Source organism: Maylandia zebra, linkage group LG23 (genome assembly GCF_041146795.1).
Source record: "Maylandia zebra isolate NMK-2024a linkage group LG23, Mzebra_GT3a, whole genome shotgun sequence".
Classification (NCBI taxonomy): Eukaryota; Metazoa; Chordata; class Actinopteri; order Cichliformes; family Cichlidae; genus Maylandia; species Maylandia zebra.
In genome coordinates this window covers 47,034,573-47,061,927 of record NC_135188.1, presented here as the reverse complement: position 1 = coordinate 47,061,927, position 27,355 = coordinate 47,034,573, and the positions used below count along the sequence as shown (strand labels likewise).

The window sequence follows — 27,355 nt, the reverse complement described above, 5'->3', positions numbered from 1 at the left end:
AAACAACAACAACCAAATATTTAGGAAATACACAAACTTATTTATTCTGTAAATGTACAAAATCTCTGTGGCTAGTCCGTCTGGCCTCAGTCGAGAGGAACTTGTTAACCTTGTAGTTTGCAGCGGGCGCAGTGTCAACCTGACACCCATGTGCAACCAGTTTGAACTCTTATTGGCTGCCGACTGCGGTCCCGAAGAGTACTGAATAAATGCGCATCAGTGTGCTACCCTGAGCAGGGAACACGATATCATGGAGTTTCTAACACGGAGCAAGGTGAAGGTGACGCTACTATGCAGGACCGCCCCTGCTTAGCTTCAGAGATCAGATGAGAACAGGCTGGTATGGCCGTAAGTGAGAGGCTTCCTCGACAACGGGGTTCATGTAGATACTGTAACCCATTTATTGGGATTTAAAAAACAATTTAGAGTGAAGCATATTGATTAGTTTCTACTTTTTTTAATAGCTGCACATGACAACACAGTTATAATGCATACTTAATGCTGCAATATTCACGTCATAAACAATTGTGAGTCTTTGCACAAAAACATCTACCGGTGCTCTGTGCATGTAGAGAGATATTGATGTAACGCTTGAAGAATTTGACATTACTACATGAGCGGAAGAGCTCTTTGCGCAAGACTCACTAACCATCCTATTGGAAAATGAGCTTAAAGAGTGCCTCACATCCGTTTCAACATTTAAACTGTCATTTGTGTGTTGAAGTGCAAAAGCTTACGGCACCTGGTATTCCCAGGCGGTCTCCCATCCAAGTACTGACCAGGCCCGACCCAGCTTGGCTTCCGAGATCAGACGAGATCGGGAGTGTTCAGGGTGGCGTGGCCGTAAGCGAGGGACTGCTTCACAAACAGCCTCTTTATACATGCTGTGATGACACAGTCATGCTTACGTTTTTTTAATGTCCTGTATATAAGTTGAATTGTCCAAAGCACAAAAATGTTGCACTTCCAAATGGTCCTAACACACTGTGTGCTCTGTGTCACTTTAACACTGTGCTGTGAGAAACGAACATGTGTTATTATGGTGACGTTACCGCGGGAAAAGCATTTTTGCAGCTCAGCGTTGAAGCTGCAGTTCGCAAAAAAGGTTTGCATGTTTTCCCTGTAACATGTGAAGCTTAGCACAATACTATATTTTAAAGTGCGTGACATTTGCCAAGTATAAAAGGTCTTTTATAGCCGGCTTCTCTCGCTTACGGCCATACCACCCTGAACACGCCCGATCTCGTCTGATCTCGGAAGCTAAGCAGGGTCGGGCCTGGTCAGTACTTGGATGGGAGACCGCCTGGGAATACCAGGTGCTGTAAGCTTTTGCACTTCCACACACAAACTGCAGAGGGCGCCGCTGCTCACTCAGTGGAGGCAGCTTCAGGAAAAGCTTCATGACAACGCTCCTCATTGCATTTCGCTTTTGTGCAAAACAAAAAAACAACAACAACCAAATATTTAGGAAATACACAAACTTATTTATTCTGTAAATGTACAAAATCTCTGTGGCTAGTCCGTCTGGCCTCAGTCGGGAGGAACTTGTTAACCTTGTAGTTTGCAGCGGGCGCAGTGTCAACCTGACACCCATGTGCAACCAGTTTGAACTCTTATTGGCTGCCGACTGCGGTCCCGAAGAGTACTGAATAAATGCGCATCAGTGTGCTACCCTGAGCAGGGAACACGATATCATGGAGTTTCTAACACGGAGCAAGGTGAAGGTGACGCTACTATGCAGGACCGCCCCTGCTTAGCTTCAGAGATCAGATGAGAACAGGCTGGTATGGCCGTAAGTGAGAGGCTTCCTCGACAACGGGGTTCATGTAGATACTGTAACCCAATTTAGAGTGAAGCATATTGATTAGTTTCTACTTTTTTTAATAGCTGCACATGACAACACAGTTATAATGCATACTTAATGCAGCAATATTCACGTCATAAACAATTGTGAGTCTTTGCACAAAAACATCTACAGGTGCTCTGTGCATGTAGAGAGATATTGATGTAACGCTTGAAGAATTTGACATTACTACATGAGCGGAAGAGCTCTTTGCGCAAGACTCACTAACCATCCTATTGGAAAATGAGCTTAAAGAGTGCCTCACATCCGTTTCAACATTTAAACTGTCATTTGTGTGTTGAAGTGCAAAAGCTTACGGCACCTGGTATTCCCAGGCGGTCTCCCATCCAAGTACTGACCAGGCCCGACCCAGCTTGGCTTCCGAGATCAGACGAGATCGGGCGCGTTAAGGGTGGCGTGGCCGTAAGCGAGGGACTGCTTCACAAACAGCCTCTTTATACATGCTGTGATGACACAGTCATGCTTACGTTTTTTTAATGTCCTGTATATAAGTTGAATTGTCCAAAGCACAAAAATGTTGCACTTCCAAATGGTCCTAACACACTGTGTGCTCTGTGTCACTTTAACACTGTGCTGTGAGAAACGAACATGTGTTATTATGGTGACGTTACCGCGGGAAAAGCATTTTTGCAGCTCAGCGTTGAAGCTGCAGTTCGCAAAAAAGGTTTGCATGTTTTCCCTGTAACATGTGAAGCTTAGCACAATACTATATTTTAAAGTGCGTGACATTTGCCAAGTATAAAAGGTCTTTTATAGCCGGCTTCTCTCGCTTACGGCCATACCACCCTGAACACGCCCGATCTCGTCTGATCTCGGAAGCTAAGCAGGGTCGGGCCTGGTCAGTACTTGGATGGGAGACCGCCTGGGAATACCAGGTGCTGTAAGCTTTTGCACTTCCACACACAAACTGCAGAGGGCGCCGCTGCTCACTCAGTGGAGGCAGCTTCAGGAAAAGCTTCATGACAACGCTCCTCATTGCATTTCGCTTTTGTGCAAAACAAAAAAACAACAACAACCAAATATTTAGGAAATACACAAACTTATTTATTCTGTAAATGTACAAAATCTCTGTGGCTAGTCCGTCTGGCCTCAGTCGAGAGGAACTTGTTAACCTTGTAGTTTGCAGCGGGCGCAGTGTCAACCTGACACCCATGTGCAACCAGTTTGAACTCTTATTGGCTGCCGACTGCGGTCCCGAAGAGTACTGAATAAATGCGCATCAGTGTGCTACCCTGAGCAGGGAACACGATATCATGGAGTTTCTAACACGGAGCAAGGTGAAGGTGACGCTACTATGCAGGACCGCCCCTGCTTAGCTTCAGAGATCAGATGAGAACAGGCTGGTATGGCCGTAAGTGAGAGGCTTCCTCGACAACGGGGTTCATGTAGATACTGTAACCCATTTATTGGGATTTAAAAAACAATTTAGAGTGAAGCATATTGATTAGTTTCTACTTTTTTTAATAGCTGCACATGACAACACAGTTATAATGCATACTTAATGCTGCAATATTCACGTCATAAACAATTGTGAGTCTTTGCACAAAAACATCTACCGGTGCTCTGTGCATGTAGAGAGATATTGATGTAACGCTTGAAGAATTTGACATTACTACATGAGCGGAAGAGCTCTTTGCGCAAGACTCACTAACCATCCTATTGGAAAATGAGCTTAAAGAGTGCCTCACATCCGTTTCAACATTTAAACTGTCATTTGTGTGTTGAAGTGCAAAAGCTTACGGCACCTGGTATTCCCAGGCGGTCTCCCATCCAAGTACTGACCAGGCCCGACCCAGCTTGGCTTCCGAGATCAGACGAGATCGGGAGTGTTCAGGGTGGCGTGGCCGTAAGCGAGGGACTGCTTCACAAACAGCCTCTTTATACATGCTGTGATGACACAGTCATGCTTACGTTTTTTTAATGTCCTGTATATAAGTTGAATTGTCCAAAGCACAAAAATGTTGCACTTCCAAATGGTCCTAACACACTGTGTGCTCTGTGTCACTTTAACACTGTGCTGTGAGAAACGAACATGTGTTATTATGGTGACGTTACCGCGGGAAAAGCATTTTTGCAGCTCAGCGTTGAAGCTGCAGTTCGCAAAAAAGGTTTGCATGTTTTCCCTGTAACATGTGAAGCTTAGCACAATACTATATTTTAAAGTGCGTGACATTTGCCAAGTATAAAAGGTCTTTTATAGCCGGCTTCTCTCGCTTACGGCCATACCACCCTGAACACGCCCGATCTCGTCTGATCTCGGAAGCTAAGCAGGGTCGGGCCTGGTCAGTACTTGGATGGGAGACCGCCTGGGAATACCAGGTGCTGTAAGCTTTTGCACTTCCACACACAAACTGCAGAGGGCGCCGCTGCTCACTCAGTGGAGGCAGCTTCAGGAAAAGCTTCATGACAACGCTCCTCATTGCATTTCGCTTTTGTGCAAAACAAAAAAACAACAACAACCAAATATTTAGGAAATACACAAACTTATTTATTCTGTAAATGTACAAAATCTCTGTGGCTAGTCCGTCTGGCCTCAGTCGGGAGGAACTTGTTAACCTTGTAGTTTGCAGCGGGCGCAGTGTCAACCTGACACCCATGTGCAACCAGTTTGAACTCTTATTGGCTGCCGACTGCGGTCCCGAAGAGTACTGAATAAATGCGCATCAGTGTGCTACCCTGAGCAGGGAACACGATATCATGGAGTTTCTAACACGGAGCAAGGTGAAGGTGACGCTACTATGCAGGACCGCCCCTGCTTAGCTTCAGAGATCAGATGAGAACAGGCTGGTATGGCCGTAAGTGAGAGGCTTCCTCGACAACGGGGTTCATGTAGATACTGTAACCCAATTTAGAGTGAAGCATATTGATTAGTTTCTACTTTTTTTAATAGCTGCACATGACAACACAGTTATAATGCATACTTAATGCAGCAATATTCACGTCATAAACAATTGTGAGTCTTTGCACAAAAACATCTACAGGTGCTCTGTGCATGTAGAGAGATATTGATGTAACGCTTGAAGAATTTGACATTACTACATGAGCGGAAGAGCTCTTTGCGCAAGACTCACTAACCATCCTATTGGAAAATGAGCTTAAAGAGTGCCTCACATCCGTTTCAACATTTAAACTGTCATTTGTGTGTTGAAGTGCAAAAGCTTACGGCACCTGGTATTCCCAGGCGGTCTCCCATCCAAGTACTGACCAGGCCCGACCCAGCTTGGCTTCCGAGATCAGACGAGATCGGGCGCGTTAAGGGTGGCGTGGCCGTAAGCGAGGGACTGCTTCACAAACAGCCTCTTTATACATGCTGTGATGACACAGTCATGCTTACGTTTTTTTAATGTCCTGTATATAAGTTGAATTGTCCAAAGCACAAAAATGTTGCACTTCCAAATGGTCCTAACACACTGTGTGCTCTGTGTCACTTTAACACTGTGCTGTGAGAAACGAACATGTGTTATTATGGTGACGTTACCGCGGGAAAAGCATTTTTGCAGCTCAGCGTTGAAGCTGCAGTTCGCAAAAAAGGTTTGCATGTTTTCCCTGTAACATGTGAAGCTTAGCACAATACTATATTTTAAAGTGCGTGACATTTGCCAAGTATAAAAGGTCTTTTATAGCCGGCTTCTCTCGCTTACGGCCATACCACCCTGAACACGCCCGATCTCGTCTGATCTCGGAAGCTAAGCAGGGTCGGGCCTGGTCAGTACTTGGATGGGAGACCGCCTGGGAATACCAGGTGCTGTAAGCTTTTGCACTTCCACACACAAACTGCAGAGGGCGCCGCTGCTCACTCAGTGGAGGCAGCTTCAGGAAAAGCTTCATGACAACGCTCCTCATTGCATTTCGCTTTTGTGCAAAACAAAAAAACAACAACAACCAAATATTTAGGAAATACACAAACTTATTTATTCTGTAAATGTACAAAATCTCTGTGGCTAGTCCGTCTGGCCTCAGTCGAGAGGAACTTGTTAACCTTGTAGTTTGCAGCGGGCGCAGTGTCAACCTGACACCCATGTGCAACCAGTTTGAACTCTTATTGGCTGCCGACTGCGGTCCCGAAGAGTACTGAATAAATGCGCATCAGTGTGCTACCCTGAGCAGGGAACACGATATCATGGAGTTTCTAACACGGAGCAAGGTGAAGGTGACGCTACTATGCAGGACCGCCCCTGCTTAGCTTCAGAGATCAGATGAGAACAGGCTGGTATGGCCGTAAGTGAGAGGCTTCCTCGACAACGGGGTTCATGTAGATACTGTAACCCATTTATTGGGATTTAAAAAACAATTTAGAGTGAAGCATATTGATTAGTTTCTACTTTTTTTAATAGCTGCACATGACAACACAGTTATAATGCATACTTAATGCTGCAATATTCACGTCATAAACAATTGTGAGTCTTTGCACAAAAACATCTACAGGTGCTCTGTGCATGTAGAGAGATATTGATGTAACGCTTGAAGAATTTGACATTACTACATGAGCGGAAGAGCTCTTTGCGCAAGACTCACTAACCATCCTATTGGAAAATGAGCTTAAAGAGTGCCTCACATCCGTTTCAACATTTAAACTGTCATTTGTGTGTTGAAGTGCAAAAGCTTACGGCACCTGGTATTCCCAGGCGGTCTCCCATCCAAGTACTGACCAGGCCCGACCCAGCTTGGCTTCCGAGATCAGACGAGATCGGGCGCGTTAAGGGTGGCGTGGCCGTAAGCGAGGGACTGCTTCACAAACAGCCTCTTTATACATGCTGTGATGACACAGTCATGCTTACGTTTTTTTAATGTCCTGTATATAAGTTGAATTGTCCAAAGCACAAAAATGTTGCACTTCCAAATGGTCCTAACACACTGTGTGCTCTGTGTCACTTTAACACTGTGCTGTGAGAAACGAACATGTGTTATTATGGTGACGTTACCGCGGGAAAAGCATTTTTGCAGCTCAGCGTTGAAGCTGCAGTTCGCAAAAAAGGTTTGCATGTTTTCCCTGTAACATGTGAAGCTTAGCACAATACTATATTTTAAAGTGCGTGACATTTGCCAAGTATAAAAGGTCTTTTATAGCCGGCTTCTCTCGCTTACGGCAATACCACCCTGAACACGCCCGATCTCGTCTGATCTCGGAAGCTAAGCAGGGTCGGGCCTGGTCAGTACTTGGATGGGAGACCGCCTGGGAATACCAGGTGCTGTAAGCTTTTGCACTTCCACACACAAACTGCAGAGGGCGCCGCTGCTCACTCAGTGGAGGCAGCTTCAGGAAAAGCTTCATGACAACGCTCCTCATTGCATTTCGCTTTTGTGCAAAACAAAAAAACAACAACAACCAAATATTTAGGAAATACACAAACTTATTTATTCTGTAAATGTACAAAATCTCTGTGGCTAGTCCGTCTGGCCTCAGTCGAGAGGAACTTGTTAACCTTGTAGTTTGCAGCGGGCGCAGTGTCAACCTGACACCCATGTGCAACCAGTTTGAACTCTTATTGGCTGCCGACTGCGGTCCCGAAGAGTACTGAATAAATGCGCATCAGTGTGCTACCCTGAGCAGGGAACACGATATCATGGAGTTTCTAACACGGAGCAAGGTGAAGGTGACGCTACTATGCAGGACCGCCCCTGCTTAGCTTCAGAGATCAGATGAGAACAGGCTGGTATGGCCGTAAGTGAGAGGCTTCCTCGACAACGGGGTTCATGTAGATACTGTAACCCATTTATTGGGATTTAAAAAACAATTTAGAGTGAAGCATATTGATTAGTTTCTACTTTTTTTAATAGCTGCACATGACAACACAGTTATAATGCATACTTAATGCTGCAATATTCACGTCATAAACAATTGTGAGTCTTTGCACAAAAACATCTACCGGTGCTCTGTGCATGTAGAGAGATATTGATGTAACGCTTGAAGAATTTGACATTACTACATGAGCGGAAGAGCTCTTTGCGCAAGACTCACTAACCATCCTATTGGAAAATGAGCTTAAAGAGTGCCTCACATCCGTTTCAACATTTAAACTGTCATTTGTGTGTTGAAGTGCAAAAGCTTACGGCACCTGGTATTCCCAGGCGGTCTCCCATCCAAGTACTGACCAGGCCCGACCCAGCTTGGCTTCCGAGATCAGACGAGATCGGGAGTGTTCAGGGTGGCGTGGCCGTAAGCGAGGGACTGCTTCACAAACAGCCTCTTTATACATGCTGTGATGACACAGTCATGCTTACGTTTTTTTAATGTCCTGTATATAAGTTGAATTGTCCAAAGCACAAAAATGTTGCACTTCCAAATGGTCCTAACACACTGTGTGCTCTGTGTCACTTTAACACTGTGCTGTGAGAAACGAACATGTGTTATTATGGTGACGTTACCGCGGGAAAAGCATTTTTGCAGCTCAGCGTTGAAGCTGCAGTTCGCAAAAAAGGTTTGCATGTTTTCCCTGTAACATGTGAAGCTTAGCACAATACTATATTTTAAAGTGCGTGACATTTGCCAAGTATAAAAGGTCTTTTATAGCCGGCTTCTCTCGCTTACGGCCATACCACCCTGAACACGCCCGATCTCGTCTGATCTCGGAAGCTAAGCAGGGTCGGGCCTGGTCAGTACTTGGATGGGAGACCGCCTGGGAATACCAGGTGCTGTAAGCTTTTGCACTTCCACACACAAACTGCAGAGGGCGCCGCTGCTCACTCAGTGGAGGCAGCTTCAGGAAAAGCTTCATGACAACGCTCCTCATTGCATTTCGCTTTTGTGCAAAACAAAAAAACAACAACAACCAAATATTTAGGAAATACACAAACTTATTTATTCTGTAAATGTACAAAATCTCTGTGGCTAGTCCGTCTGGCCTCAGTCGGGAGGAACTTGTTAACCTTGTAGTTTGCAGCGGGCGCAGTGTCAACCTGACACCCATGTGCAACCAGTTTGAACTCTTATTGGCTGCCGACTGCGGTCCCGAAGAGTACTGAATAAATGCGCATCAGTGTGCTACCCTGAGCAGGGAACACGATATCATGGAGTTTCTAACACGGAGCAAGGTGAAGGTGACGCTACTATGCAGGACCGCCCCTGCTTAGCTTCAGAGATCAGATGAGAACAGGCTGGTATGGCCGTAAGTGAGAGGCTTCCTCGACAACGGGGTTCATGTAGATACTGTAACCCAATTTAGAGTGAAGCATATTGATTAGTTTCTACTTTTTTTAATAGCTGCACATGACAACACAGTTATAATGCATACTTAATGCAGCAATATTCACGTCATAAACAATTGTGAGTCTTTGCACAAAAACATCTACAGGTGCTCTGTGCATGTAGAGAGATATTGATGTAACGCTTGAAGAATTTGACATTACTACATGAGCGGAAGAGCTCTTTGCGCAAGACTCACTAACCATCCTATTGGAAAATGAGCTTAAAGAGTGCCTCACATCCGTTTCAACATTTAAACTGTCATTTGTGTGTTGAAGTGCAAAAGCTTACGGCACCTGGTATTCCCAGGCGGTCTCCCATCCAAGTACTGACCAGGCCCGACCCAGCTTGGCTTCCGAGATCAGACGAGATCGGGCGCGTTAAGGGTGGCGTGGCCGTAAGCGAGGGACTGCTTCACAAACAGCCTCTTTATACATGCTGTGATGACACAGTCATGCTTACGTTTTTTTAATGTCCTGTATATAAGTTGAATTGTCCAAAGCACAAAAATGTTGCACTTCCAAATGGTCCTAACACACTGTGTGCTCTGTGTCACTTTAACACTGTGCTGTGAGAAACGAACATGTGTTATTATGGTGACGTTACCGCGGGAAAAGCATTTTTGCAGCTCAGCGTTGAAGCTGCAGTTCGCAAAAAAGGTTTGCATGTTTTCCCTGTAACATGTGAAGCTTAGCACAATACTATATTTTAAAGTGCGTGACATTTGCCAAGTATAAAAGGTCTTTTATAGCCGGCTTCTCTCGCTTACGGCCATACCACCCTGAACACGCCCGATCTCGTCTGATCTCGGAAGCTAAGCAGGGTCGGGCCTGGTCAGTACTTGGATGGGAGACCGCCTGGGAATACCAGGTGCTGTAAGCTTTTGCACTTCCACACACAAACTGCAGAGGGCGCCGCTGCTCACTCAGTGGAGGCAGCTTCAGGAAAAGCTTCATGACAACGCTCCTCATTGCATTTCGCTTTTGTGCAAAACAAAAAAACAACAACAACCAAATATTTAGGAAATACACAAACTTATTTATTCTGTAAATGTACAAAATCTCTGTGGCTAGTCCGTCTGGCCTCAGTCGAGAGGAACTTGTTAACCTTGTAGTTTGCAGCGGGCGCAGTGTCAACCTGACACCCATGTGCAACCAGTTTGAACTCTTATTGGCTGCCGACTGCGGTCCCGAAGAGTACTGAATAAATGCGCATCAGTGTGCTACCCTGAGCAGGGAACACGATATCATGGAGTTTCTAACACGGAGCAAGGTGAAGGTGACGCTACTATGCAGGACCGCCCCTGCTTAGCTTCAGAGATCAGATGAGAACAGGCTGGTATGGCCGTAAGTGAGAGGCTTCCTCGACAACGGGGTTCATGTAGATACTGTAACCCATTTATTGGGATTTAAAAAACAATTTAGAGTGAAGCATATTGATTAGTTTCTACTTTTTTTAATAGCTGCACATGACAACACAGTTATAATGCATACTTAATGCTGCAATATTCACGTCATAAACAATTGTGAGTCTTTGCACAAAAACTTCTACAGGTGCTCTGTGCATGTACAGTGATATTGATGTAACGCTTGAAGAATTTGACATTACTACATGAGCGGAAGAGCTCTTTGCGCAAGACTCACTAACCATCCTATTGGAAAATGAGCTTAAAGAGTGCCTCACATCCGTTTCAACATTTAAACTGTCATTTGTGTGTTGAAGTGCAAAAGCTTACGGCACCTGGTATTCCCAGGCGGTCTCCCATCCAAGTACTGACCAGGCCCGACCCAGCTTGGCTTCCGAGATCAGACGAGATCGGGAGTGTTCAGGGTGGCGTGGCCGTAAGCGAGGGACTGCTTCACAAACAGCCTCTTTATACATGCTGTGATGACACAGTCATGCTTACGTTTTTTTAATGTCCTGTATATAAGTTGAATTGTCCAAAGCACAAAAATGTTGCACTTCCAAATGGTCCTAACACACTGTGTGCTCTGTGTCACTTTAACACTGTGCTGTGAGAAACGAACATGTGTTATTATGGTGACGTTACCGCGGGAAAAGCATTTTTGCAGCTCAGCGTTGAAGCTGCAGTTCGCAAAAAAGGTTTGCATGTTTTCCCTGTAACATGTGAAGCTTAGCACAATACTATATTTTAAAGTGCGTGACATTTGCCAAGTATAAAAGGTCTTTTATAGCCGGCTTCTCTCGCTTACGGCCATACCACCCTGAACACGCCCGATCTCGTCTGATCTCGGAAGCTAAGCAGGGTCGGGCCTGGTCAGTACTTGGATGGGAGACCGCCTGGGAATACCAGGTGCTGTAAGCTTTTGCACTTCCACACACAAACTGCAGAGGGCGCCGCTGCTCACTCAGTGGAGGCAGCTTCAGGAAAAGCTTCATGACAACGCTCCTCATTGCATTTCGCTTTTGTGCAAAACAAAAAAACAACAACAACCAAATATTTAGGAAATACACAAACTTATTTATTCTGTAAATGTACAAAATCTCTGTGGCTAGTCCGTCTGGCCTCAGTCGAGAGGAACTTGTTAACCTTGTAGTTTGCAGCGGGCGCAGTGTCAACCTGACACCCATGTGCAACCAGTTTGAACTCTTATTGGCTGCCGACTGCGGTCCCGAAGAGCACTGAATAAATGCGCATCAGTGTGCTACCCTGAGCAGGGAACACGATATCATGGAGTTTCTAACACGGAGCAAGGTGAAGGTGACGCTACTATGCAGGACCGCCCCTGCTTAGCTTCAGAGATCAGATGAGAACAGGCTGGTATGGCCGTAAGTGAGAGGCTTCCTCGACAACGGGGTTCATGTAGATACTGTAACCCATTTATTGGGATTTAAAAAACAATTTAGAGTGAAGCATATTGATTAGTTTCTACTTTTTTTAATAGCTGCACATGACAACACAGTTATAATGCATACTTAATGCTGCAATATTCACGTCATAAACAATTGTGAGTCTTTGCACAAAAACTTCTAAAGGTGCTCTGTGCATGTACAGTGATATTGATGTAACGCTTGAAGAATTTGACATTACTACATGAGCGGAAGAGCTCTTTGCGCAAGACTCACTAACCATCCTATTGGAAAATGAGCTTAAAGAGTGCCTCACATCCGTTTCAACATTTAAACTGTCATTTGTGTGTTGAAGTGCAAAAGCTTACGGCACCTGGTATTCCCAGGCGGTCTCCCATCCAAGTACTGACCAGGCCCGACCCAGCTTGGCTTCCGAGATCAGACGAGATCGGGAGTGTTCAGGGTGGCGTGGCCGTAAGCGAGGGACTGCTTCACAAACAGCCTCTTTATACATGCTGTGATGACACAGTCATGCTTACGTTTTTTTAATGTCCTGTATATAAGTTGAATTGTCCAAAGCACAAAAATGTTGCACTTCCAAATGGTCCTAACACACTGTGTGCTCTGTGTCACTTTAACACTGTGCTGTGAGAAACGAACATGTGTTATTATGGTGACGTTACCGCGGGAAAAGCATTTTTGCAGCTCAGCGTTGAAGCTGCAGTTCGCAAAAAAGGTTTGCATGTTTTCCCTGTAACATGTGAAGCTTAGCACAATACTATATTTTAAAGTGCGTGACATTTGCCAAGTATAAAAGGTCTTTTATAGCCGGCTTCTCTCGCTTACGGCCATACCACCCTGAACACGCCCGATCTCGTCTGATCTCGGAAGCTAAGCAGGGTCGGGCCTGGTCAGTACTTGGATGGGAGACCGCCTGGGAATACCAGGTGCTGTAAGCTTTTGCACTTCCACACACAAACTGCAGAGGGCGCCGCTGCTCACTCAGTGGAGGCAGCTTCAGGAAAAGCTTCATGACAACGCTCCTCATTGCATTTCGCTTTTGTGCAAAACAAAAAAACAACAACAACCAAATATTTAGGAAATACACAAACTTATTTATTCTGTAAATGTACAAAATCTCTGTGGCTAGTCCGTCTGGCCTCAGTCGAGAGGAACTTGTTAACCTTGTAGTTTGCAGCGGGCGCAGTGTCAACCTGACACCCATGTGCAACCAGTTTGAACTCTTATTGGCTGCCGACTGCGGTCCCGAAGAGTACTGAATAAATGCGCATCAGTGTGCTACCCTGAGCAGGGAACACGATATCATGGAGTTTCTAACACGGAGCAAGGTGAAGGTGACGCTACTATGCAGGACCGCCCCTGCTTAGCTTCAGAGATCAGATGAGAACAGGCTGGTATGGCCGTAAGTGAGAGGCTTCCTCGACAACGGGGTTCATGTAGATACTGTAACCCATTTATTGGGATTTAAAAAACAATTTAGAGTGAAGCATATTGATTAGTTTCTACTTTTTTTAATAGCTGCACATGACAACACAGTTATAATGCATACTTAATGCTGCAATATTCACGTCATAAACAATTGTGAGTCTTTGCACAAAAACTTCTACAGGTGCTCTGTGCATGTACAGTGATATTGATGTAACGCTTGAAGAATTTGACATTACTACATGAGCGGAAGAGCTCTTTGCGCAAGACTCACTAACCATCCTATTGGAAAATGAGCTTAAAGAGTGCCTCACATCCGTTTCAACATTTAAACTGTCATTTGTGTGTTGAAGTGCAAAAGCTTACGGCACCTGGTATTCCCAGGCGGTCTCCCATCCAAGTACTGACCAGGCCCGACCCAGCTTGGCTTCCGAGATCAGACGAGATCGGGAGTGTTCAGGGTGGCGTGGCCGTAAGCGAGGGACTGCTTCACAAACAGCCTCTTTATACATGCTGTGATGACACAGTCATGCTTACGTTTTTTTAATGTCCTGTATATAAGTTGAATTGTCCAAAGCACAAAAATGTTGCACTTCCAAATGGTCCTAACACACTGTGTGCTCTGTGTCACTTTAACACTGTGCTGTGAGAAACGAACATGTGTTATTATGGTGACGTTACCGCGGGAAAAGCATTTTTGCAGCTCAGCGTTGAAGCTGCAGTTCGCAAAAAAGGTTTGCATGTTTTCCCTGTAACATGTGAAGCTTAGCACAATACTATATTTTAAAGTGCGTGACATTTGCCAAGTATAAAAGGTCTTTTATAGCCGGCTTCTCTCGCTTACGGCCATACCACCCTGAACACGCCCGATCTCGTCTGATCTCGGAAGCTAAGCAGGGTCGGGCCTGGTCAGTACTTGGATGGGAGACCGCCTGGGAATACCAGGTGCTGTAAGCTTTTGCACTTCCACACACAAACTGCAGAGGGCGCCGCTGCTCACTCAGTGGAGGCAGCTTCAGGAAAAGCTTCATGACAACGCTCCTCATTGCATTTCGCTTTTGTGCAAAACAAAAAAACAACAACAACCAAATATTTAGGAAATACACAAACTTATTTATTCTGTAAATGTACAAAATCTCTGTGGCTAGTCCGTCTGGCCTCAGTCGAGAGGAACTTGTTAACCTTGTAGTTTGCAGCGGGCGCAGTGTCAACCTGACACCCATGTGCAACCAGTTTGAACTCTTATTGGCTGCCGACTGCGGTCCCGAAGAGCACTGAATAAATGCGCATCAGTGTGCTACCCTGAGCAGGGAACACGATATCATGGAGTTTCTAACACGGAGCAAGGTGAAGGTGACGCTACTATGCAGGACCGCCCCTGCTTAGCTTCAGAGATCAGATGAGAACAGGCTGGTATGGCCGTAAGTGAGAGGCTTCCTCGACAACGGGGTTCATGTAGATACTGTAACCCATTTATTGGGATTTAAAAAACAATTTAGAGTGAAGCATATTGATTAGTTTCTACTTTTTTTAATAGCTGCACATGACAACACAGTTATAATGCATACTTAATGCTGCAATATTCACGTCATAAACAATTGTGAGTCTTTGCACAAAAACTTCTAAAGGTGCTCTGTGCATGTACAGTGATATTGATGTAACGCTTGAAGAATTTGACATTACTACATGAGCGGAAGAGCTCTTTGCGCAAGACTCACTAACCATCCTATTGGAAAATGAGCTTAAAGAGTGCCTCACATCCGTTTCAACATTTAAACTGTCATTTGTGTGTTGAAGTGCAAAAGCTTACGGCACCTGGTATTCCCAGGCGGTCTCCCATCCAAGTACTGACCAGGCCCGACCCAGCTTGGCTTCCGAGATCAGACGAGATCGGGAGTGTTCAGGGTGGCGTGGCCGTAAGCGAGGGACTGCTTCACAAACAGCCTCTTTATACATGCTGTGATGACACAGTCATGCTTACGTTTTTTTAATGTCCTGTATATAAGTTGAATTGTCCAAAGCACAAAAATGTTGCACTTCCAAATGGTCCTAACACACTGTGTGCTCTGTGTCACTTTAACACTGTGCTGTGAGAAACGAACATGTGTTATTATGGTGACGTTACCGCGGGAAAAGCATTTTTGCAGCTCAGCGTTGAAGCTGCAGTTCGCAAAAAAGGTTTGCATGTTTTCCCTGTAACATGTGAAGCTTAGCACAATACTATATTTTAAAGTGCGTGACATTTGCCAAGTATAAAAGGTCTTTTATAGCCGGCTTCTCTCGCTTACGGCCATACCACCCTGAACACGCCCGATCTCGTCTGATCTCGGAAGCTAAGCAGGGTCGGGCCTGGTCAGTACTTGGATGGGAGACCGCCTGGGAATACCAGGTGCTGTAAGCTTTTGCACTTCCACACACAAACTGCAGAGGGCGCCGCTGCTCACTCAGTGGAGGCAGCTTCAGGAAAAGCTTCATGACAACGCTCCTCATTGCATTTCGCTTTTGTGCAAAACAAAAAAACAACAACAACCAAATATTTAGGAAATACACAAACTTATTTATTCTGTAAATGTACAAAATCTCTGTGGCTAGTCCGTCTGGCCTCAGTCGAGAGGAACTTGTTAACCTTGTAGTTTGCAGCGGGCGCAGTGTCAACCTGACACCCATGTGCAACCAGTTTGAACTCTTATTGGCTGCCGACTGCGGTCCCGAAGAGTACTGAATAAATGCGCATCAGTGTGCTACCCTGAGCAGGGAACACGATATCATGGAGTTTCTAACACGGAGCAAGGTGAAGGTGACGCTACTATGCAGGACCGCCCCTGCTTAGCTTCAGAGATCAGATGAGAACAGGCTGGTATGGCCGTAAGTGAGAGGCTTCCTCGACAACGGGGTTCATGTAGATACTGTAACCCAATTTAGAGTGAAGCATATTGATTAGTTTCTACTTTTTTTAATAGCTGCACATGACAACACAGTTATAATGCATACTTAATGCAGCAATATTCACGTCATAAACAATTGTGAGTCTTTGCACAAAAACATCTACAGGTGCTCTGTGCATGTAGAGAGATATTGATGTAACGCTTGAAGAATTTGACATTACTACATGAGCGGAAGAGCTCTTTGCGCAAGACTCACTAACCATCCTATTGGAAAATGAGCTTAAAGAGTGCCTCACATCCGTTTCAACATTTAAACTGTCATTTGTGTGTTGAAGTGCAAAAGCTTACGGCACCTGGTATTCCCAGGCGGTCTCCCATCCAAGTACTGACCAGGCCCGACCCAGCTTGGCTTCCGAGATCAGACGAGATCGGGCGCGTTAAGGGTGGCGTGGCCGTAAGCGAGGGACTGCTTCACAAACAGCCTCTTTATACATGCTGTGATGACACAGTCATGCTTACGTTTTTTTAATGTCCTGTATATAAGTTGAATTGTCCAAAGCACAAAAATGTTGCACTTCCAAATGGTCCTAACACACTGTGTGCTCTGTGTCACTTTAACACTGTGCTGTGAGAAACGAACATGTGTTATTATGGTGACGTTACCGCGGGAAAAGCATTTTTGCAGCTCAGCGTTGAAGCTGCAGTTCGCAAAAAAGGTTTGCATGTTTTCCCTGTAACATGTGAAGCTTAGCACAATACTATATTTTAAAGTGCGTGACATTTGCCAAGTATAAAAGGTCTTTTATAGCCGGCTTCTCTCGCTTACGGCCATACCACCCTGAACACGCCCGATCTCGTCTGATCTCGGAAGCTAAGCAGGGTCGGGCCTGGTCAGTACTTGGATGGGAGACCGCCTGGGAATACCAGGTGCTGTAAGCTTTTGCACTTCCACACACAAACTGCAGAGGGCGCCGCTGCTCACTCAGTGGAGGCAGCTTCAGGAAAAGCTTCATGACAACGCTCCTCATTGCATTTCGCTTTTGTGCAAAACAAAAAAACAACAACAACCAAATATTTAGGAAATACACAAACTTATTTATTCTGTAAATGTACAAAATCTCTGTGGCTAGTCCGTCTGGCCTCAGTCGAGAGGAACTTGTTAACCTTGTAGTTTGCAGCGGGCGCAGTGTCAACCTGACACCCATGTGCAACCAGTTTGAACTCTTATTGGCTGCCGACTGCGGTCCCGAAGAGTACTGAATAAATGCGCATCAGTGTGCTACCCTGAGCAGGGAACACGATATCATGGAGTTTCTAACACGGAGCAAGGTGAAGGTGACGCTACTATGCAGGACCGCCCCTGCTTAGCTTCAGAGATCAGATGAGAACAGGCTGGTATGGCCGTAAGTGAGAGGCTTCCTCGACAACGGGGTTCATGTAGATACTGTAACCCATTTATTGGGATTTAAAAAACAATTTAGAGTGAAGCATATTGATTAGTTTCTACTTTTTTTAATAGCTGCACATGACAACACAGTTATAATGCATACTTAATGCTGCAATATTCACGTCATAAACAATTGTGAGTCTTTGCACAAAAACATCTACCGGTGCTCTGTGCATGTAGAGAGATATTGATGTAACGCTTGAAGAATTTGACATTACTACATGAGCGGAAGAGCTCTTTGCGCAAGACTCACTAACCATCCTATTGGAAAATGAGCTTAAAGAGTGCCTCACATCCGTTTCAACATTTAAACTGTCATTTGTGTGTTGAAGTGCAAAAGCTTACGGCACCTGGTATTCCCAGGCGGTCTCCCATCCAAGTACTGACCAGGCCCGACCCAGCTTGGCTTCCGAGATCAGACGAGATCGGGAGTGTTCAGGGTGGCGTGGCCGTAAGCGAGGGACTGCTTCACAAACAGCCTCTTTATACATGCTGTGATGACACAGTCATGCTTACGTTTTTTTAATGTCCTGTATATAAGTTGAATTGTCCAAAGCACAAAAATGTTGCACTTCCAAATGGTCCTAACACACTGTGTGCTCTGTGTCACTTTAACACTGTGCTGTGAGAAACGAACATGTGTTATTATGGTGACGTTACCGCGGGAAAAGCATTTTTGCAGCTCAGCGTTGAAGCTGCAGTTCGCAAAAAAGGTTTGCATGTTTTCCCTGTAACATGTGAAGCTTAGCACAATACTATATTTTAAAGTGCGTGACATTTGCCAAGTATAAAAGGTCTTTTATAGCCGGCTTCTCTCGCTTACGGCCATACCACCCTGAACACGCCCGATCTCGTCTGATCTCGGAAGCTAAGCAGGGTCGGGCCTGGTCAGTACTTGGATGGGAGACCGCCTGGGAATACCAGGTGCTGTAAGCTTTTGCACTTCCACACACAAACTGCAGAGGGCGCCGCTGCTCACTCAGTGGAGGCAGCTTCAGGAAAAGCTTCATGACAACGCTCCTCATTGCATTTCGCTTTTGTGCAAAACAAAAAAACAACAACAACCAAATATTTAGGAAATACACAAACTTATTTATTCTGTAAATGTACAAAATCTCTGTGGCTAGTCCGTCTGGCCTCAGTCGAGAGGAACTTGTTAACCTTGTAGTTTGCAGCGGGCGCAGTGTCAACCTGACACCCATGTGCAACCAGTTTGAACTCTTATTGGCTGCCGACTGCGGTCCCGAAGAGTACTGAATAAATGCGCATCAGTGTGCTACCCTGAGCAGGGAACACGATATCATGGAGTTTCTAACACGGAGCAAGGTGAAGGTGACGCTACTATGCAGGACCGCCCCTGCTTAGCTTCAGAGATCAGATGAGAACAGGCTGGTATGGCCGTAAGTGAGAGGCTTCCTCGACAACGGGGTTCATGTAGATACTGTAACCCATTTATTGGGATTTAAAAAACAATTTAGAGTGAAGCATATTGATTAGTTTCTACTTTTTTTAATAGCTGCACATGACAACACAGTTATAATGCATACTTAATGCTGCAATATTCACGTCATAAACAATTGTGAGTCTTTGCACAAAAACATCTACAGGTGCTCTGTGCATGTAGAGAGATATTGATGTAACGCTTGAAGAATTTGACATTACTACATGAGCGGAAGAGCTCTTTGCGCAAGACTCACTAACCATCCTATTGGAAAATGAGCTTAAAGAGTGCCTCACATCCGTTTCAACATTTAAACTGTCATTTGTGTGTTGAAGTGCAAAAGCTTACGGCACCTGGTATTCCCAGGCGGTCTCCCATCCAAGTACTGACCAGGCCCGACCCAGCTTGGCTTCCGAGATCAGACGAGATCGGGCGCGTTAAGGGTGGCGTGGCCGTAAGCGAGGGACTGCTTCACAAACAGCCTCTTTATACATGCTGTGATGACACAGTCATGCTTACGTTTTTTTAATGTCCTGTATATAAGTTGAATTGTCCAAAGCACAAAAATGTTGCACTTCCAAATGGTCCTAACACACTGTGTGCTCTGTGTCACTTTAACACTGTGCTGTGAGAAACGAACATGTGTTATTATGGTGACGTTACCGCGGGAAAAGCATTTTTGCAGCTCAGCGTTGAAGCTGCAGTTCGCAAAAAAGGTTTGCATGTTTTCCCTGTAACATGTGAAGCTTAGCACAATACTATATTTTAAAGTGCGTGACATTTGCCAAGTATAAAAGGTCTTTTATAGCCGGCTTCTCTCGCTTACGGCCATACCACCCTGAACACGCCCGATCTCGTCTGATCTCGGAAGCTAAGCAGGGTCGGGCCTGGTCAGTACTTGGATGGGAGACCGCCTGGGAATACCAGGTGCTGTAAGCTTTTGCACTTCCACACACAAACTGCAGAGGGCGCCGCTGCTCACTCAGTGGAGGCAGCTTCAGGAAAAGCTTCATGACAACGCTCCTCATTGCATTTCGCTTTTGTGCAAAACAAAAAAACAACAACAACCAAATATTTAGGAAATACACAAACTTATTTATTCTGTAAATGTACAAAATCTCTGTGGCTAGTCCGTCTGGCCTCAGTCGAGAGGAACTTGTTAACCTTGTAGTTTGCAGCGGGCGCAGTGTCAACCTGACACCCATGTGCAACCAGTTTGAACTCTTATTGGCTGCCGACTGCGGTCCCGAAGAGTACTGAATAAATGCGCATCAGTGTGCTACCCTGAGCAGGGAACACGATATCATGGAGTTTCTAACACGGAGCAAGGTGAAGGTGACGCTACTATGCAGGACCGCCCCTGCTTAGCTTCAGAGATCAGATGAGAACAGGCTGGTATGGCCGTAAGTGAGAGGCTTCCTCGACAACGGGGTTCATGTAGATACTGTAACCCATTTATTGGGATTTAAAAAACAATTTAGAGTGAAGCATATTGATTAGTTTCTACTTTTTTTAATAGCTGCACATGACAACACAGTTATAATGCATACTTAATGCTGCAATATTCACGTCATAAACAATTGTGAGTCTTTGCACAAAAACATCTACCGGTGCTCTGTGCATGTAGAGAGATATTGATGTAACGCTTGAAGAATTTGACATTACTACATGAGCGGAAGAGCTCTTTGCGCAAGACTCACTAACCATCCTATTGGAAAATGAGCTTAAAGAGTGCCTCACATCCGTTTCAACATTTAAACTGTCATTTGTGTGTTGAAGTGCAAAAGCTTACGGCACCTGGTATTCCCAGGCGGTCTCCCATCCAAGTACTGACCAGGCCCGACCCAGCTTGGCTTCCGAGATCAGACGAGATCGGGAGTGTTCAGGGTGGCGTGGCCGTAAGCGAGGGACTGCTTCACAAACAGCCTCTTTATACATGCTGTGATGACACAGTCATGCTTACGTTTTTTTAATGTCCTGTATATAAGTTGAATTGTCCAAAGCACAAAAATGTTGCACTTCCAAATGGTCCTAACACACTGTGTGCTCTGTGTCACTTTAACACTGTGCTGTGAGAAACGAACATGTGTTATTATGGTGACGTTACCGCGGGAAAAGCATTTTTGCAGCTCAGCGTTGAAGCTGCAGTTCGCAAAAAAGGTTTGCATGTTTTCCCTGTAACATGTGAAGCTTAGCACAATACTATATTTTAAAGTGCGTGACATTTGCCAAGTATAAAAGGTCTTTTATAGCCGGCTTCTCTCGCTTACGGCCATACCACCCTGAACACGCCCGATCTCGTCTGATCTCGGAAGCTAAGCAGGGTCGGGCCTGGTCAGTACTTGGATGGGAGACCGCCTGGGAATACCAGGTGCTGTAAGCTTTTGCACTTCCACACACAAACTGCAGAGGGCGCCGCTGCTCACTCAGTGGAGGCAGCTTCAGGAAAAGCTTCATGACAACGCTCCTCATTGCATTTCGCTTTTGTGCAAAACAAAAAAACAACAACAACCAAATATTTAGGAAATACACAAACTTATTTATTCTGTAAATGTACAAAATCTCTGTGGCTAGTCCGTCTGGCCTCAGTCGGGAGGAACTTGTTAACCTTGTAGTTTGCAGCGGGCGCAGTGTCAACCTGACACCCATGTGCAACCAGTTTGAACTCTTATTGGCTGCCGACTGCGGTCCCGAAGAGTACTGAATAAATGCGCATCAGTGTGCTACCCTGAGCAGGGAACACGATATCATGGAGTTTCTAACACGGAGCAAGGTGAAGGTGACGCTACTATGCAGGACCGCCCCTGCTTAGCTTCAGAGATCAGATGAGAACAGGCTGGTATGGCCGTAAGTGAGAGGCTTCCTCGACAACGGGGTTCATGTAGATACTGTAACCCAATTTAGAGTGAAGCATATTGATTAGTTTCTACTTTTTTTAATAGCTGCACATGACAACACAGTTATAATGCATACTTAATGCAGCAATATTCACGTCATAAACAATTGTGAGTCTTTGCACAAAAACATCTACAGGTGCTCTGTGCATGTAGAGAGATATTGATGTAACGCTTGAAGAATTTGACATTACTACATGAGCGGAAGAGCTCTTTGCGCAAGACTCACTAACCATCCTATTGGAAAATGAGCTTAAAGAGTGCCTCACATCCGTTTCAACATTTAAACTGTCATTTGTGTGTTGAAGTGCAAAAGCTTACGGCACCTGGTATTCCCAGGCGGTCTCCCATCCAAGTACTGACCAGGCCCGACCCAGCTTGGCTTCCGAGATCAGACGAGATCGGGCGCGTTAAGGGTGGCGTGGCCGTAAGCGAGGGACTGCTTCACAAACAGCCTCTTTATACATGCTGTGATGACACAGTCATGCTTACGTTTTTTTAATGTCCTGTATATAAGTTGAATTGTCCAAAGCACAAAAATGTTGCACTTCCAAATGGTCCTAACACACTGTGTGCTCTGTGTCACTTTAACACTGTGCTGTGAGAAACGAACATGTGTTATTATGGTGACGTTACCGCGGGAAAAGCATTTTTGCAGCTCAGCGTTGAAGCTGCAGTTCGCAAAAAAGGTTTGCATGTTTTCCCTGTAACATGTGAAGCTTAGCACAATACTATATTTTAAAGTGCGTGACATTTGCCAAGTATAAAAGGTCTTTTATAGCCGGCTTCTCTCGCTTACGGCCATACCACCCTGAACACGCCCGATCTCGTCTGATCTCGGAAGCTAAGCAGGGTCGGGCCTGGTCAGTACTTGGATGGGAGACCGCCTGGGAATACCAGGTGCTGTAAGCTTTTGCACTTCCACACACAAACTGCAGAGGGCGCCGCTGCTCACTCAGTGGAGGCAGCTTCAGGAAAAGCTTCATGACAACGCTCCTCATTGCATTTCGCTTTTGTGCAAAACAAAAAAACAACAACAACCAAATATTTAGGAAATACACAAACTTATTTATTCTGTAAATGTACAAAATCTCTGTGGCTAGTCCGTCTGGCCTCAGTCGAGAGGAACTTGTTAACCTTGTAGTTTGCAGCGGGCGCAGTGTCAACCTGACACCCATGTGCAACCAGTTTGAACTCTTATTGGCTGCCGACTGCGGTCCCGAAGAGTACTGAATAAATGCGCATCAGTGTGCTACCCTGAGCAGGGAACACGATATCATGGAGTTTCTAACACGGAGCAAGGTGAAGGTGACGCTACTATGCAGGACCGCCCCTGCTTAGCTTCAGAGATCAGATGAGAACAGGCTGGTATGGCCGTAAGTGAGAGGCTTCCTCGACAACGGGGTTCATGTAGATACTGTAACCCATTTATTGGGATTTAAAAAACAATTTAGAGTGAAGCATATTGATTAGTTTCTACTTTTTTTAATAGCTGCACATGACAACACAGTTATAATGCATACTTAATGCTGCAATATTCACGTCATAAACAATTGTGAGTCTTTGCACAAAAACTTCTACAGGTGCTCTGTGCATGTAGAGAGATATTGATGTAACGCTTGAAGAATTTGACATTACTACATAAGCGGAAGAGCTCTTTGCGCAAGACTCACTAACCATCCTATTGGAAAATGAGCTTAAAGAGTGCCTCACATCCGTTTCAACATTTAAACTGTCATTTGTGTGTTGAAGTGCAAAAGCTTACGGCACCTGGTATTCCCAGGCGGTCTCCCATCCAAGTACTGACCAGGCCCGACCCAGCTTGGCTTCCGAGATCAGACGAGATCGGGAGTGTTCAGGGTGGCGTGGCCGTAAGCGAGGGACTGCTTCACAAACAGCCTCTTTATACATGCTGTGATGACACAGTCATGCTTACGTTTTTTTAATGTCCTGTATATAAGTTGAATTGTCCAAAGCACAAAAATGTTGCACTTCCAAATGGTCCTAACACACTGTGTGCTCTGTGTCACTTTAACACTGTGCTGTGAGAAACGAACATGTGTTATTATGGTGACGTTACCGCGGGAAAAGCATTTTTGCAGCTCAGCGTTGAAGCTGCAGTTCGCAAAAAAGGTTTGCATGTTTTCCCTGTAACATGTGAAGCTTAGCACAATACTATATTTTAAAGTGCGTGACATTTGCCAAGTATAAAAGGTCTTTTATAGCCGGCTTCTCTCGCTTACGGCCATACCACCCTGAACACGCCCGATCTCGTCTGATCTCGGAAGCTAAGCAGGGTCGGGCCTGGTCAGTACTTGGATGGGAGACCGCCTGGGAATACCAGGTGCTGTAAGCTTTTGCACTTCCACACACAAACTGCAGAGGGCGCCGCTGCTCACTCAGTGGAGGCAGCTTCAGGAAAAGCTTCATGACAACGCTCCTCATTGCATTTCGCTTTTGTGCAAAACAAAAAAACAACAACAACCAAATATTTAGGAAATACACAAACTTATTTATTCTGTAAATGTACAAAATCTCTGTGGCTAGTCCGTCTGGCCTCAGTCGAGAGGAACTTGTTAACCTTGTAGTTTGCAGCGGGCGCAGTGTCAACCTGACACCCATGTGCAACCAGTTTGAACTCTTATTGGCTGCCGACTGCGGTCCCGAAGAGTACTGAATAAATGCGCATCAGTGTGCTACCCTGAGCAGGGAACACGATATCATGGAGTTTCTAACACGGAGCAAGGTGAAGGTGACGCTACTATGCAGGACCGCCCCTGCTTAGCTTCAGAGATCAGATGAGAACAGGCTGGTATGGCCGTAAGTGAGAGGCTTCCTCGACAACGGGGTTCATGTAGATACTGTAACCCATTTATTGGGATTTAAAAAACAATTTAGAGTGAAGCATATTGATTAGTTTCTACTTTTTTTAATAGCTGCACATGACAACACAGTTATAATGCATACTTAATGCTGCAATATTCACGTCATAAACAATTGTGAGTCTTTGCACAAAAACATCTACCGGTGCTCTGTGCATGTAGAGAGATATTGATGTAACGCTTGAAGAATTTGACATTACTACATGAGCGGAAGAGCTCTTTGCGCAAGACTCACTAACCATCCTATTGGAAAATGAGCTTAAAGAGTGCCTCACATCCGTTTCAACATTTAAACTGTCATTTGTGTGTTGAAGTGCAAAAGCTTACGGCACCTGGTATTCCCAGGCGGTCTCCCATCCAAGTACTGACCAGGCCCGACCCAGCTTGGCTTCCGAGATCAGACGAGATCGGGCGCGTTAAGGGTGGCGTGGCCGTAAGCGAGAGACTGCTTCACAAACAGCCTCTTTATACATGCTGTGATGACACAGTCATGCTTACGTTTTTTTAATGTCCTGTATATAAGTTGAATTGTCCAAAGCACAAAAATGTTGCACTTCCAAATGGTCCTAACACACTGTGTGCTCTGTGTCACTTTAACACTGTGCTGTGAGAAACGAACATGTGTTATTATGGTGACGTTACCGCGGGAAAAGCATTTTTGCAGCTCAGCGTTGAAGCTGCAGTTCGCAAAAAAGGTTTGCATGTTTTCCCTGTAACATGTGAAGCTTAGCACAATACTATATTTTAAAGTGCGTGACATTTGCCAAGTATAAAAGGTCTTTTATAGCCGGCTTCTCTCGCTTACGGCCATACCACCCTGAACACGCCCGATCTCGTCTGATCTCGGAAGCTAAGCAGGGTCGGGCCTGGTCAGTACTTGGATGGGAGACCGCCTGGGAATACCAGGTGCTGTAAGCTTTTGCACTTCCACACACAAACTGCAGAGGGCGCCGCTGCTCACTCAGTGGAGGCAGCTTCAGGAAAAGCTTCATGACAACGCTCCTCATTGCATTTCGCTTTTGTGCAAAACAAAAAAACAACAACAACCAAATATTTAGGAAATACACAAACTTATTTATTCTGTAAATGTACAAAATCTCTGTGGCTAGTCCGTCTGGCCTCAGTCGAGAGGAACTTGTTAACCTTGTAGTTTGCAGCGGGCGCAGTGTCAACCTGACACCCATGTGCAACCAGTTTGAACTCTTATTGGCTGCCGACTGCGGTCCCGAAGAGTACTGAATAAATGCGCATCAGTGTGCTACCCTGAGCAGGGAACACGATATCATGGAGTTTCTAACACGGAGCAAGGTGAAGGTGACGCTACTATGCAGGACCGCCCCTGCTTAGCTTCAGAGATCAGATGAGAACAGGCTGGTATGGCCGTAAGTGAGAGGCTTCCTCGACAACGGGGTTCATGTAGATACTGTAACCCATTTATTGGGATTTAAAAAACAATTTAGAGTGAAGCATATTGATTAGTTTCTACTTTTTTTAATAGCTGCACATGACAACACAGTTATAATGCATACTTAATGCTGCAATATTCACGTCATAAACAATTGTGAGTCTTTGCACAAAAACATCTACAGGTGCTCTGTGCATGTAGAGAGATATTGATGTAACGCTTGAAGAATTTGACATTACTACATAAGCGGAAGAGCTCTTTGCGCAAGACTCACTAACCATCCTATTGGAAAATGAGCTTAAAGAGTGCCTCACATCCGTTTCAACATTTAAACTGTCATTTGTGTGTTGAAGTGCAAAAGCTTACGGCACCTGGTATTCCCAGGCGGTCTCCCATCCAAGTACTGACCAGGCCCGACCCAGCTTGGCTTCCGAGATCAGACGAGATCGGGAGTGTTCAGGGTGGCGTGGCCGTAAGCGAGGGACTGCTTCACAAACAGCCTCTTTATACATGCTGTGATGACACAGTCATGCTTACGTTTTTTTAATGTCCTGTATATAAGTTGAATTGTCCAAAGCACAAAAATGTTGCACTTCCAAATGGTCCTAACACACTGTGTGCTCTGTGTCACTTTAACACTGTGCTGTGAGAAACGAACATGTGTTATTATGGTGACGTTACCGCGGGAAAAGCATTTTTGCAGCTCAGCGTTGAAGCTGCAGTTCGCAAAAAAGGTTTGCATGTTTTCCCTGTAACATGTGAAGCTTAGCACAATACTATATTTTAAAGTGCGTGACATTTGCCAAGTATAAAAGGTCTTTTATAGCCGGCTTCTCTCGCTTACGGCCATACCACCCTGAACACGCCCGATCTCGTCTGATCTCGGAAGCTAAGCAGGGTCGGGCCTGGTCAGTACTTGGATGGGAGACCGCCTGGGAATACCAGGTGCTGTAAGCTTTTGCACTTCCACACACAAACTGCAGAGGGCGCCGCTGCTCACTCAGTGGAGGCAGCTTCAGGAAAAGCTTCATGACAACGCTCCTCATTGCATTTCGCTTTTGTGCAAAACAAAAAAACAACAACAACCAAATATTTAG

The 27,355-nt window shown here is 45.3% G+C and overlaps 38 non-coding genes across 38 annotated transcripts; 19 read left to right on the top strand and 19 right to left on the bottom strand.

Moving 5' to 3' along the window:
• Window positions 1-730: 730 nt before the first annotated feature.
• On the bottom strand, window positions 731-849 carry LOC143415282 (5S ribosomal RNA). Its single transcript, XR_013095920.1, has one exon. It is a non-coding gene; the product is annotated as a 5S ribosomal RNA (ribosomal RNA).
• A 360-nt stretch (window positions 850-1,209) lies between these two features.
• LOC143415219 (5S ribosomal RNA) lies at window positions 1,210-1,328 on the top strand. Its single transcript, XR_013095857.1, has one exon. It is a non-coding gene; the product is annotated as a 5S ribosomal RNA (ribosomal RNA).
• Window positions 1,329-2,153: 825 nt separating this feature from the next.
• On the bottom strand, window positions 2,154-2,272 carry LOC143415321 (5S ribosomal RNA). Its single transcript, XR_013095959.1, has one exon. It is a non-coding gene; the product is annotated as a 5S ribosomal RNA (ribosomal RNA).
• Window positions 2,273-2,632: 360 nt separating this feature from the next.
• On the top strand, window positions 2,633-2,751 carry LOC143415378 (5S ribosomal RNA). The gene has a single exon (XR_013096015.1). It is a non-coding gene; the product is annotated as a 5S ribosomal RNA (ribosomal RNA).
• An 846-nt stretch (window positions 2,752-3,597) lies between these two features.
• On the bottom strand, window positions 3,598-3,716 carry LOC143415281 (5S ribosomal RNA). The gene has a single exon (XR_013095919.1). It is a non-coding gene; the product is annotated as a 5S ribosomal RNA (ribosomal RNA).
• Window positions 3,717-4,076: 360 nt separating this feature from the next.
• On the top strand, window positions 4,077-4,195 carry LOC143415377 (5S ribosomal RNA). The gene has a single exon (XR_013096014.1). It is a non-coding gene; the product is annotated as a 5S ribosomal RNA (ribosomal RNA).
• An 825-nt stretch (window positions 4,196-5,020) lies between these two features.
• LOC143415320 (5S ribosomal RNA) lies at window positions 5,021-5,139 on the bottom strand. Its single transcript, XR_013095958.1, has one exon. It is a non-coding gene; the product is annotated as a 5S ribosomal RNA (ribosomal RNA).
• Window positions 5,140-5,499: 360 nt separating this feature from the next.
• Window positions 5,500-5,618, top strand: LOC143415375 (5S ribosomal RNA). Its single transcript, XR_013096013.1, has one exon. It is a non-coding gene; the product is annotated as a 5S ribosomal RNA (ribosomal RNA).
• An 846-nt stretch (window positions 5,619-6,464) lies between these two features.
• On the bottom strand, window positions 6,465-6,583 carry LOC143415319 (5S ribosomal RNA). The gene has a single exon (XR_013095957.1). It is a non-coding gene; the product is annotated as a 5S ribosomal RNA (ribosomal RNA).
• A 360-nt stretch (window positions 6,584-6,943) lies between these two features.
• On the top strand, window positions 6,944-7,062 carry LOC143415253 (5S ribosomal RNA). The gene has a single exon (XR_013095891.1). It is a non-coding gene; the product is annotated as a 5S ribosomal RNA (ribosomal RNA).
• Window positions 7,063-7,908: 846 nt separating this feature from the next.
• Window positions 7,909-8,027, bottom strand: LOC143415279 (5S ribosomal RNA). Its single transcript, XR_013095917.1, has one exon. It is a non-coding gene; the product is annotated as a 5S ribosomal RNA (ribosomal RNA).
• Window positions 8,028-8,387: 360 nt separating this feature from the next.
• Window positions 8,388-8,506, top strand: LOC143415374 (5S ribosomal RNA). The gene has a single exon (XR_013096012.1). It is a non-coding gene; the product is annotated as a 5S ribosomal RNA (ribosomal RNA).
• Window positions 8,507-9,331: 825 nt separating this feature from the next.
• On the bottom strand, window positions 9,332-9,450 carry LOC143415318 (5S ribosomal RNA). Its single transcript, XR_013095956.1, has one exon. It is a non-coding gene; the product is annotated as a 5S ribosomal RNA (ribosomal RNA).
• Window positions 9,451-9,810: 360 nt separating this feature from the next.
• Window positions 9,811-9,929, top strand: LOC143415373 (5S ribosomal RNA). The gene has a single exon (XR_013096011.1). It is a non-coding gene; the product is annotated as a 5S ribosomal RNA (ribosomal RNA).
• An 846-nt stretch (window positions 9,930-10,775) lies between these two features.
• LOC143415278 (5S ribosomal RNA) lies at window positions 10,776-10,894 on the bottom strand. The gene has a single exon (XR_013095916.1). It is a non-coding gene; the product is annotated as a 5S ribosomal RNA (ribosomal RNA).
• Window positions 10,895-11,254: 360 nt separating this feature from the next.
• Window positions 11,255-11,373, top strand: LOC143415371 (5S ribosomal RNA). Its single transcript, XR_013096009.1, has one exon. It is a non-coding gene; the product is annotated as a 5S ribosomal RNA (ribosomal RNA).
• Window positions 11,374-12,219: 846 nt separating this feature from the next.
• On the bottom strand, window positions 12,220-12,338 carry LOC143415277 (5S ribosomal RNA). Its single transcript, XR_013095915.1, has one exon. It is a non-coding gene; the product is annotated as a 5S ribosomal RNA (ribosomal RNA).
• A 360-nt stretch (window positions 12,339-12,698) lies between these two features.
• On the top strand, window positions 12,699-12,817 carry LOC143415370 (5S ribosomal RNA). Its single transcript, XR_013096008.1, has one exon. It is a non-coding gene; the product is annotated as a 5S ribosomal RNA (ribosomal RNA).
• Window positions 12,818-13,663: 846 nt separating this feature from the next.
• LOC143415276 (5S ribosomal RNA) lies at window positions 13,664-13,782 on the bottom strand. Its single transcript, XR_013095914.1, has one exon. It is a non-coding gene; the product is annotated as a 5S ribosomal RNA (ribosomal RNA).
• Window positions 13,783-14,142: 360 nt separating this feature from the next.
• LOC143415369 (5S ribosomal RNA) lies at window positions 14,143-14,261 on the top strand. The gene has a single exon (XR_013096007.1). It is a non-coding gene; the product is annotated as a 5S ribosomal RNA (ribosomal RNA).
• Window positions 14,262-15,107: 846 nt separating this feature from the next.
• On the bottom strand, window positions 15,108-15,226 carry LOC143415275 (5S ribosomal RNA). The gene has a single exon (XR_013095913.1). It is a non-coding gene; the product is annotated as a 5S ribosomal RNA (ribosomal RNA).
• Window positions 15,227-15,586: 360 nt separating this feature from the next.
• Window positions 15,587-15,705, top strand: LOC143415368 (5S ribosomal RNA). Its single transcript, XR_013096006.1, has one exon. It is a non-coding gene; the product is annotated as a 5S ribosomal RNA (ribosomal RNA).
• An 825-nt stretch (window positions 15,706-16,530) lies between these two features.
• On the bottom strand, window positions 16,531-16,649 carry LOC143415317 (5S ribosomal RNA). The gene has a single exon (XR_013095955.1). It is a non-coding gene; the product is annotated as a 5S ribosomal RNA (ribosomal RNA).
• A 360-nt stretch (window positions 16,650-17,009) lies between these two features.
• Window positions 17,010-17,128, top strand: LOC143415367 (5S ribosomal RNA). The gene has a single exon (XR_013096005.1). It is a non-coding gene; the product is annotated as a 5S ribosomal RNA (ribosomal RNA).
• An 846-nt stretch (window positions 17,129-17,974) lies between these two features.
• Window positions 17,975-18,093, bottom strand: LOC143415274 (5S ribosomal RNA). Its single transcript, XR_013095912.1, has one exon. It is a non-coding gene; the product is annotated as a 5S ribosomal RNA (ribosomal RNA).
• Window positions 18,094-18,453: 360 nt separating this feature from the next.
• LOC143415366 (5S ribosomal RNA) lies at window positions 18,454-18,572 on the top strand. The gene has a single exon (XR_013096004.1). It is a non-coding gene; the product is annotated as a 5S ribosomal RNA (ribosomal RNA).
• An 846-nt stretch (window positions 18,573-19,418) lies between these two features.
• On the bottom strand, window positions 19,419-19,537 carry LOC143415316 (5S ribosomal RNA). The gene has a single exon (XR_013095954.1). It is a non-coding gene; the product is annotated as a 5S ribosomal RNA (ribosomal RNA).
• Window positions 19,538-19,897: 360 nt separating this feature from the next.
• Window positions 19,898-20,016, top strand: LOC143415365 (5S ribosomal RNA). The gene has a single exon (XR_013096003.1). It is a non-coding gene; the product is annotated as a 5S ribosomal RNA (ribosomal RNA).
• An 846-nt stretch (window positions 20,017-20,862) lies between these two features.
• LOC143415273 (5S ribosomal RNA) lies at window positions 20,863-20,981 on the bottom strand. Its single transcript, XR_013095911.1, has one exon. It is a non-coding gene; the product is annotated as a 5S ribosomal RNA (ribosomal RNA).
• Window positions 20,982-21,341: 360 nt separating this feature from the next.
• Window positions 21,342-21,460, top strand: LOC143415364 (5S ribosomal RNA). The gene has a single exon (XR_013096002.1). It is a non-coding gene; the product is annotated as a 5S ribosomal RNA (ribosomal RNA).
• Window positions 21,461-22,285: 825 nt separating this feature from the next.
• Window positions 22,286-22,404, bottom strand: LOC143415315 (5S ribosomal RNA). The gene has a single exon (XR_013095953.1). It is a non-coding gene; the product is annotated as a 5S ribosomal RNA (ribosomal RNA).
• Window positions 22,405-22,764: 360 nt separating this feature from the next.
• On the top strand, window positions 22,765-22,883 carry LOC143415363 (5S ribosomal RNA). Its single transcript, XR_013096001.1, has one exon. It is a non-coding gene; the product is annotated as a 5S ribosomal RNA (ribosomal RNA).
• Window positions 22,884-23,729: 846 nt separating this feature from the next.
• LOC143415272 (5S ribosomal RNA) lies at window positions 23,730-23,848 on the bottom strand. The gene has a single exon (XR_013095910.1). It is a non-coding gene; the product is annotated as a 5S ribosomal RNA (ribosomal RNA).
• Window positions 23,849-24,208: 360 nt separating this feature from the next.
• LOC143415362 (5S ribosomal RNA) lies at window positions 24,209-24,327 on the top strand. The gene has a single exon (XR_013096000.1). It is a non-coding gene; the product is annotated as a 5S ribosomal RNA (ribosomal RNA).
• Window positions 24,328-25,173: 846 nt separating this feature from the next.
• On the bottom strand, window positions 25,174-25,292 carry LOC143415314 (5S ribosomal RNA). Its single transcript, XR_013095952.1, has one exon. It is a non-coding gene; the product is annotated as a 5S ribosomal RNA (ribosomal RNA).
• A 360-nt stretch (window positions 25,293-25,652) lies between these two features.
• On the top strand, window positions 25,653-25,771 carry LOC143415360 (5S ribosomal RNA). The gene has a single exon (XR_013095998.1). It is a non-coding gene; the product is annotated as a 5S ribosomal RNA (ribosomal RNA).
• Window positions 25,772-26,617: 846 nt separating this feature from the next.
• LOC143415271 (5S ribosomal RNA) lies at window positions 26,618-26,736 on the bottom strand. Its single transcript, XR_013095909.1, has one exon. It is a non-coding gene; the product is annotated as a 5S ribosomal RNA (ribosomal RNA).
• Window positions 26,737-27,096: 360 nt separating this feature from the next.
• On the top strand, window positions 27,097-27,215 carry LOC143415359 (5S ribosomal RNA). Its single transcript, XR_013095997.1, has one exon. It is a non-coding gene; the product is annotated as a 5S ribosomal RNA (ribosomal RNA).
• Window positions 27,216-27,355: the final 140 nt, after the last annotated feature.